This window comes from Euleptes europaea, chromosome 4 (assembly GCF_029931775.1).
Source record: "Euleptes europaea isolate rEulEur1 chromosome 4, rEulEur1.hap1, whole genome shotgun sequence".
NCBI lineage: Eukaryota > Metazoa > Chordata > Lepidosauria > Squamata > Sphaerodactylidae > Euleptes > Euleptes europaea.
In genome coordinates this window covers 51,743,949-51,754,337 of record NC_079315.1, presented here as the reverse complement: position 1 = coordinate 51,754,337, position 10,389 = coordinate 51,743,949, and positions in this window count along the sequence as shown.

Here is a 10,389-nt window from a genome sequence, read left to right as displayed (position 1 = left end):
ATTTATATAAATCAACTGATAATGAAGTACTCAATTCTACAAGTCCCTGAGTTCTGACAGCTTTCATTCACTATGAGATAAGAGCACCACTCAATCTGCAGGATCAGCCTCTAAACCAAAGCAAACCTCCAGACAGTGCTGAGAATGTGTGATTAAAACAAATCTTCAAGGACATTCTTTTCATTTTAGATGCTATTTTTCATGAGAGCTTCATTGCCGCTTTTGTTTATGATCAGAGTAACACTAAAAGACAGAGACTTTTTGATCTTCAGGCCCAGTGAGCATCTCCTTTGAGACCCAGATACTTCCTGAAGCTCCATAGGGAACCTATAATGCCAAGCAAAATCGGAATGAAGCAAGGCAGCCTAGTTTGCCACTTACTAAGATACTTTCCCTCTGACACAACACTGAGGAACTCTCAACATAAGATTGACACTCCTTCTCAAATGTAATCTAGCAGTTTTCCATGATCTAAAAATGCTAATTGTATATATTACAGGTGATGCACATCTAGGTAGTCAGAGGCCAAAATCTAGAAATATCCATTCATTTTGGGCAGGACTGCTGAAAACAACCATGGACAAAGACCCAACCCAAGCATCACATGACAACAAATCACACTACTTGCCAGGTTGCATGGCCCCAAGGCTAACCAGAGCTACCAGAATGTTGTCCCCCTAGTTCCCCCCTTCAACTGCCCTGACTTTGGGCTTTCATTTAAGCTGCAACTAGGCAAAGGAAACAAGCCTAATTAGGTCTATGCAGAAGTATAATGTTACTCAAAGGGACCTTTTCCCAGGGAAATGTTCTTAGTATTGCAACCATAAGGTAGTTTTGGACTAGGCCAGGTCATATCTAGATCTACCAAGCTGGAATTTTTTTTTATTGTTTCCCTTTTTTCCCCCCTTAGTCTTTGTCCCGCGCCCAGGCTAGCCCCGGGCGCGGGACTGCCCGGCGGCGCACTTACCGGGCAGGAGGAGGCGAAGCCGGATGGGGAAAAGGGGGCAGGGCCGACGGTGCCACAGCCCGCAGGAGCCCCGGGAGAACTGCCGGCCTGGCTGGGAGGGCTGGAGCCGAGCGACTCGGCAACGCCGCCCGGCATTGGCAGGGTTTGCGGGGCGACGCCTCCGCCGGCCCAGGCACTGGGGCAAAGTCCCCCGGCAGAGGAGGAGCCGGACGGGGAAGGGCCAGAGGGGCGAAGGGACGGGAGCGGCAGAGCACGAGCCGCCGATCAGCTGGGGCGGGGCCGCAGCCCTCCTGAGGGGGAGGGCGGATGGACGGAGCTGCCAGGGGCTGATTGGTGGGGGCCCTGTCAGACAGGAGGGGAGGTGGGAAAGGGGTGGAACCCCGGAGGGCCTGGCTGGCTATATGACGGGGAGGGGGTGGAAGGCCAGGGAGGAAGCGGTGCCGGGCGTCCCTGGAGCTGGTGTGGCTCAGAGGAGCAGGAACGGACCGTGGGCTGAAGAGGAGGAAAGGAAATCCTCTCAGGAGGCCCATTCTGAGGCCAAAGGAAGCCCTCTCCAAGTCAAGCCGGCCAGGCCGCGGGGCTAAGAGGCGGGGCCCAAGGGGACGGATCCTCACAGTCTTTCTGCCATGATGGTTGTGAAAACTTTATAATCCACATTTAATAGTGACAGCTGGACAATTTTAGAAATCCTCAGGTAATTATTGGAATCTGGCAAGACAATCTTATATTCTATAATTGAACTGAAGTTTGTCTGTCTCTAACGCTATTTATGCAGGGCTGTTTCCCTCACGGTCATTCCGCCGACTGCTTCAGGCTTCCTTTTTATTATGCAAGGCATTCCCGATAGTCAGAGGTCACCTCTCGCTCCTCTGCATGTTTTGCCTGCATTTTACGGATTCTGGCTAAGACAACACCCGGAAAACACAGGTAAAATACGAGGAAACATGCAGGGAGAGCGAGGCACCTCTGGCAGTCGGGAAAGACATGCATAATCAAAAGGAAGCCCTGAAGGAGTCAGTGGGGTGACCGCGAAGGAAACAGCCCTGAGTAAATGGCCAATATTTACCTAGGTATCTTCAGATGTGCCCACAATTCAGAATTGGTCTGATTTGTCATCTGACAATCTTTAACCAGATGCGTCACGCTCTTCCTTCCTTCCTTTTGTGTCAAGCTACAATGAAACTATGTTTTTTAATAGTTCAAAATAACTAAAATGGGAAACAAATTGTTGCTGATCATCTGATGACAGAACATCTTGGTGGAATGAATGAGTTACATCAGTGCCTTTGGACGCTGTCAATTATTTCAGAAATTACTCACTAATATGAATTCCAATACAGTCACATCATAACAACCTTGTTTACTTTAACTCTGCCTCTTACAACAAGAACAACAAGGACAGAATAGTAGCTAAAAAACAAGTTTGCAACCATTCATACTTTACTCGCTGACAGGAAGGATCCTCCATAAACCAATTCACCCTGGCTCATCCTGTAAAATCTACTGCTTGGAGTTTGGTCAGCGATTTTCCTGCCTTCTCCTGGCATGCCTTGACTGGTCTTCCTATAGTACAGTCCTTGGTCTGGGTCTTGTCAATTGCTGGATCCCATCTGTGGACCACAGTGTTATGAGGAAGCAACAGCCTCAGCTTGACACATAACAATAGCCACTAAAACGTAAGGAAATTCTTGCCAACACCACGCCTGTTTTCATGATAAAGGAGGCTGATTTGGGCCGGTTTTCTCTGCTCTGGACAACTTAATTAGTACAGCTTCCTTTTTTTGTTCAGGCCTCCATTTTAAGAGCTAGTAAAAAGCTGACTAAGCAGCTAACTGTAATCAGTTTAAGTGAACATTGCATTTCCTTTGGGTGCTCAGCCTCAAACAGTCTCGTTTTTGTTAATGAGTGAACTCCCTCCAGCATAATTTCCACCTTTGTAAAAAATGAAATTGCTGAGAAGGGAGAGAGAGGTTTTCTAATATTGAGTGGAAATGCCATCCTGACATCACAACTCTGCTTGTATGCTATGAATTCAGGGGAAGCTATTTTGGCATTTAAGATGCTTAGGAAGCACAACTTCCTACCCTCCTTCTGATGTGCCTTCATGCCAATGAGACCTGGCTACATGAACATGGTTAATGCCATTTTACATCCTGCCCCCACTCTGGAATCTTAAACCTAAAGTAGAAAATTGTGCCAAAGAGCAATAGGCACATGATCAGCACTGCTACAAGAACCACTTGCACTCAAGGTTGCCAACTAAACAGGAAATAAAATGTGCTGCCTCTTCAATAAGGTGTAATGAGCATGCCCGATGTCAGAACTCCTGCCCCTGCACTTACCTCCTAAGAGAGAAGGCCTCTAGAGTATGCCAAGGGAGTCATCTTGGGGTAGGGTTGCTAAGGTGGTGGCTGGAGATCTCCCATTATTACATCTGAGCTCCAGGTGATAGAGATTAGTTCACCTGAAGAAAATGGCCTCTTTGGAAGGTGAATTTTATGGCATTATACCCCAGAGATGTCCCTTCCCTCCACAAACTCTGCTCTCCTAAGACTCCATCCCCCAAATCTCCAGGTATTTCCCAACCCGGAGCTGGCAACCCTATCCTGGAAGGACAACAGAAGCCTGACCTGATGTTGCAGGAGCAGCTTCCCAGCTCACCATGATGCCCAGATGTATCACGCTGGCTGGGGGACAGCCAGAAGCCAACCCCCAAGGACAAGCAAAAGAGGCATGAGACAACAAGGGCAGCAGAGGAGCAGTGGAGCACACTACAGGTGAGGGCCTGTTCCTCATCTGTTGTGGGAGCCAGGAACGGTTCTTTGGAAGAGCGGGACAGGGAACTGGCTGCAGTGACCTCCTTAGGTCAGCAGGGGACAGAGGGGAAGCCTCATAAGGCTTCCCGGAGGGAGGGTAGAAGAAATGGGATCCCAGGCAGGCAGCTGCCCATTGGGCCTAGGAACTGCCACTCCCATAGGACCATCCCCCAGGATAATAGGAGTGGGTGAGGCTGGAGTTGTCCTATCCCCAGGCAGCCCTTGAAAAGGCTGGGGGAACCAGGGAGGAAGGGCCAGACCTCATCTAAGGCAACCTGAGAGAGGTTTGTGGCAGGAGTGGGAAAGGGTGGGTGCTGTAACCCCTTCCCCTGCTCTCTTCTGAGGGCAAGTCCATATCCTGGAGGAGAAAACAGCTTAGACTCCAGTCCAATGCCAGAGTCTGATGGAGCAAAAATGGGCAGTTGAAGCTTTTCTTGGCATGAAGATAAATGACATCATTTCATAATTTCTTGCAGATCAAACTGATATCACTAGAGGGACCAGTTTAAAAGTTAACAACCTTTCTTTGCACCAGCGAGTCAGCTCCATGCAACAACATTTACTTGTCTTTCAGAACTGTTGCAGTGGCTCCTTCAAATGTGTGGGCCATTTTCAGTGGAAGTCACCTCCACATGAAATGGTCTTCCTCCCCAGGTATGGAGCTTACCTACCTTGCCATCTTATAGAATGCATGCAAGGAAGGCAGTTTGATTCAAGAGGGCTTCTGCAAAACGGGCTGAACTGATTGTCAGTTTGGTTGCTCAGTAAAGTTTTTGATTTGCTGTGGTTTTAACGGGTTTAATGTAAAGCTTTTTAATATTAGTCTTTTTCATGATATTATGGGCTTCTACCTTAAGTATTCTTTTGGGGGCAAAGGAAGGTTAGAAACATTTTAATAAGCACACATGAGCACACATGAAGCTCCAGTATACTGAATCAGACCATCAGTTCATCAAGGTCAGTATTGTCTACTCAGACTGGCAGTGGCTCCCCATGGTCTCAGGCAGAGGTCTTTCACATCTCTTACTGCCAGATCCTTTCGACTGGAGCTGCTGGGATCGTACCTGAGACCTTTTTCATGCAAAGCAGAGGCTCTCCCACTAATTTTATAATTTTTTATTGAATTTTGTAACAAAAAACAAAATAAAAAGAAAATAATCAAAAAAATACAAAAAATTATACAAAATCAGGATATCTATATACCTTAATTAATACAATTTAATTATAAAATTCAAATATTCAAAAAAGATACCCCGTCTCCCTCCACCCACCAAAAAAGTGACCCTTCACCCAACTTCGTAGAAGTGTCTAAACAGTATTTAATATTTAATAACACAAAGATATAAAGTTACTCTAATTTCTATATCTCGTTAATTATAACTGTGAAATCCATTTTTGCCAGCGTATCCCAATATAAGGCGGCCTTAGACCATGTTTTTTTAAATTCTTCCATATCATTCCCGTGCAGGAATTCCGTTAATTTGGCCATCCTCATATATAACCATAATTTCTCTCTCCAGATATTAATTGAAGGTTTATTCGCTTGCTTCCAAACTTTAGCTATCACAATTCTTGCAGCAGCAAAACTATATTGACAAATAACCCTGTCATTATCACTCATATTATTTGGTGGTATTCCCAATAAACAAAATATTGGTTTTCTTTTTACCCTACGGTTCATCAAATTATTCGTTTCCCTCAATACTTTTATCCAAAAATTTTTATTTTTTTTACAAAACCACCCTACATGCATGTATGTAACTCTTTCCTTTAGAGGCTCTCCCACTGATAAGGTTGCCAACCTCCAGGTACTAGCTGCTGATAAGGTTGCCAACCTCCAGGTACTAGCTGGAGATCTCCTGCTAATACAACTGATCTCCAGCCTACAGAGATCAGTTCATCTGGAGAAAATGGCCGCTTTGGCAATTGGATTCTATGGCATTGAAGTCCCTCCCCTCCCCAAACCCTGCCCTTCTCAGGCCCCACCCCAAAAACCTCCCGGCGGTGGCAAAGAAGGACCTGGCAACCCTACCCACTGACCACCACCCCCCATAAGTAAATACCAAACATTAACCCATGGTGGCCGCAGAAAAAGGAGAGTGAAGGTTCATTTTATAAAAAAAATTGTATCCCCTCCCTCTGTTTGAAACACCCAAACAAGTTCTAAAAAAAGTGTTGGTGTTACTTTTTCCCCAAGTTGGAGTCTGGATATCAGAAATCTGTCACCTTCTTCTTCTGTCAAGGTTGTTCCTTCAAGAACCACCTCTTATACCCCCCAAGCCCTAAAAAGCTGACTTTTTAAGCATTCTGCAACATATTCTTTAATATAGTTAAATTATGGAACTCCCTGCCTCAGGATGTGGTGATGGCTGCCAACTTGGAAGGCTTTAAGAGGGGAGTGGACATGTTCATGGAGGAGAGGGGTTTTCATGGCTACTAGTTAGAATTGATATTAGTCATGATGCCTACCTATTCTCTCCAGGATCAGAGGAGCATGCTGACTATATTAGGTGCTGTGGAACACAGGCAGGAGAATGATGCTACAGTTGTCTTGTTTGTGGGCTTCCTAGAGGCACCTAGTTGGCCACTGTGTGAACAGATTGCTGGACTTAATGGCCCTTGGTTTGATCCAGCAGGGCTTTTCTTATGTTCATGCAGTTCTAATAACAGATTCTATAGAGCACTGAAAGAAGCTTAAAGTGTAGAGTGGGCTTACTATTAGATTAAATAGCAAAGGGTAAGATATAGTAGATTGCGTTATTTAATAAAATTCTTTTTTTTATTTGATGTTGCCATGGAATTCATCCTTCTGCACTGGAGAGCAAAAGAATAAAGGGATCTTGCTGAATAGGGCAGATTGACTGAGTTGTTGCTATACAAGGCACTCTCTGTAGGAGTGAAAACAGGATAATTACAGTGCAAATATCCCTTGCTCTAATAAGAAATAGTCTAAACTCCTCCTGTAGTACACATTATTTGTACACATAGTACAAATGATATCTAAAATTAGGGCAATGCAAAGCGAAGGAACATTCTTCTATCAATAACACTGCAACCTATCAGGTTAGCCTCATCCTCTGAGGCATTGTATTTGAGCAGGGAACAATGGCAGATATGCCTCCATCTGAACAGTATAATCTGTAGTGTTGCTTTCTTATCATTAGCTACTTAGGGTATAGAGCAGGGGTCAACAATCTTTTCTTCAATGAGAGCTACTTCTAAGTAACACAAAATATCCTGAGCTACTAAAACGTATATATATATTTGCCAAGTGTTCAGTTCTAAAAAAAATGGACAAGGAAGAGCACCAGCAATGTGTGTGTGTGCCGTCAAGCTGTGTGTGTGTGTGTGTGCCATCAAGTTGCTTCCGACTCATGGCGACCCTATGAATGAAAGTCCTTCAAAATGTCCTATCTTTGACAGCCTTGTTCAGATCTTGCAAATTGAGGGCTGTGGCTTCCTTTATTGAGTCAGTCCATCTCTTGTTGGGTCTTCCTCTTTTCCTGCTGCCCTCAACGTTTCCTAGCATGACTGTCTTTTCCAGTGACTCATGATGTGACCAAAATACGATAGCCTCAGTTTAGTCATTTTAGCTTCTAGGGTCAGTTCAGGCTTGATTTGATCAAAACACAAACCTTTATTGGCATAATTATGATGCCATAATCATAAATTCATATAAAATACACTTAAAGCATAATATTGATTGGACGGATACAATAAAATTCCATATAAACTAAGATATTATAAAATATACTAATTAAAAGCAGTTTTAATCTTAAGCACTTCTGCGAGATATTGGGCCACTGTTTTAGTTATTTCAGGGATCGAATTGTTCAAAAGAAACTGACATTTAAGATAATTATTCAAAAAACTTTTGGTAGCTAATAAAGTAGATAGCAATCTTTCCCACAGACATTCATAAAGAGGACATTCTAAAATTATATGATCAATGGTGTCAATAGAGTTAGAGCTGCAAGAGCATAGACGTTTGTGCCTTGGAATCTGGGAATATCTACCAGAGAGCATCTTAGATGGAAAGGCATTTACCCTGGCCAATAGAAAAGCTCTATGTTGTAAAGGTGCATCCAGAGTTGAAAAATAGCTAGCCATTTTCCCTTTATAATTAGTTAGACCAAGTATAGCAGGCAAACAAATATACAGTTGAACAGGAAGAAACTTTTGTAGTTCAATATCAGTAAGTCACTGCTTAATATATTTGAATATATAGATTTCTTATGACAAAGCAAGGTCATCAAGGGCAATCCCAATTTGATTAATTTTATGTCTGATTAATGTATCCCAGGACAAATTATGCAATTCATTTTTAAGTCTCTTAGAAGAGAGCCAGGATCAGCTCTGAACCAGAGCTTAAGCCAATAGCAAATCGCTAGGGACCAGGCTTTAGTCTCAATCAGATTTTGACCAGCTTCAAGACAGATCGTAAAATAAGATACACATCTGTCTAAGGAATGTTGCTTGTAGATTCTCAACTTCATGATTTAAGGAAGTAAGCCATATAGGGATGCCAAAGAGAACTTGGGGTAGTAATTTAAGATTAAAAATTTTAATTGCAATTGCAGCAGGAACATACTGATTCCCTTTGTTACAATAAAATTGTCTCAGTTGAGTCAAAGAGATCTTAGCTGACTTTATAGTTTTGTTTCTGTGCACCGACCAATTAAGATTATAATTATATATCACACCCAAGTATTTGTAACTTTTAACTTGTTCAATTTTGGCATTCCCAATACGCCAACTATAAGGGACTATTTTTTAGAAAATACAAGAACTTTTAACTTAATATAGTTGATAGAAAGTAAATTCAGTTGACAGTAGTAATTAAAGGAGTCCAAATACCTTTGTAGGCCAATTTTAGTAAAAGACAGAATAACGGTATCGTCCACTTAGAGAAGGGAGACTGAAAGGCCCTCTAATTTAAGTGGGTGGCCATCTATCGTTTCTAAAAATTGAGCTAAGTCAGCAAGAAAAAGGTTAAAAAGGATGGGAGCAAGAATACAACCTTGTTTAACACCTTTTTGGACTGAGATTTTGTTAGTTAATCTGCCAATTTGAGAGTATCTGATTTGGCATGTGGTGGATGTATGCAATTTCTTTAGAAGAAATAAGAGACGTAAATCTATTCCTAACTTTGATAGTTTAGTCCATAGGTTCTCTCTGGGTATCAAGTTAAAGGTATTCTTTAAATCAATGAAAGCAACAAATAGGTTTTTTGTACCAATTTTTGTACCATTTCCTTTAAAACCAGTCATAGCTTTTCATGATCCACACAGTCAAAAGCTTTGCTGTAATCTATGAAACACAAGCTGATTTTCTTCTGAAATTCTCTCGTATGTTCCAGTAACCAACGTAGATTTGCAATATGATCTCTAGTGCCTCTTCTTTTTCTGAATCCAGCTTGAACATCTGGCATTTCTCATTCCATATATGGTAACAGCCTTTGCTGTAAGATTTTGAGCATCACTTTACTTGCGTGAGAAATTAATGCGATGGTCCGATAGTTGCTGCAAACTTTGATGTCTCCTTTCTTGGGAACTGGAATGTAAATGGATCGTTTCCAGTCTGTGGGCCATTGTTTTGTTTTCCATATCTGTTGGCATATTCTTGTCAAGATTTTGATGGACTCCGTTTCTGTGGCTTGGAATAGCTTTATTGACATCTCATCTGCTCCTGGTGATTTGTTTCTCCCGATTGCTCTCAATGCAGCTTTCACTTCGCTTTCTAAAACTGTAGGTTCTTCTTCAAAAGATTCTTCTTGGAAAGAATCTGTCATCCTTTCATCTTTTCTGTATAGTTCATCAGTGTATTGTTCCCACCTGGTGAAGGAGATGCCATTTGTGATATAGCATCATGAAAATCTGTTGCATGGCCTATCCTTACCTTGTAGAATATTTATATTTTATTTATTTGTTTGTTAGACATTTATGCTGCCCATTCCTGACCATGTCAGGCTCAGAGCGATTCACAAACACTCCAAATACAATTAAAATAACCATATGCCTGATCTAATAGCATTTGCACTATCAAATTTCTAATCATGTACTTGTAGTTGTCATGCTGTGACTACTTGAATATTTCATCATATTAAAAAAATCTGTCTGGATATTCATATAACTTTTTCCACAAAAGAAAAAGAGTTGGTTTTTATATGTCAATTTTGTCTACTTTTTAAAAAGGAGACTCAACCCGGCTTACAATCTCCTTCCCTTCCTCTCCCCACAACAGACACCTTGTGAGGTAGGTGGGGCTGAGCAAGCTCTAAGAGAACTGTGACTAGCCCAAGATCACCCAGCTGGCTTCATGTGTAGGAGTGGGGAAACCAACCTGGTTCACCACATTAGAGTCTGCTGCTCACGTGGAGGAGTGGGGAATCAAACCCACCTCTCCAGATTAGAGTCAACTGATCTTCACCACTACATTCCACTGGTACCATCACCGATGAACTTACTTGTGAATGAATGGTTGCTATTTTAATCTAGCTATAGTCCTAGAAAGGAGTGGAATGGTATGATATAGCCTGATCACCAGAGATATTATTAAGGAAGAATGCACAAAGTTATTCCTGTAGTCAAAAGAAATGAAAAGCCT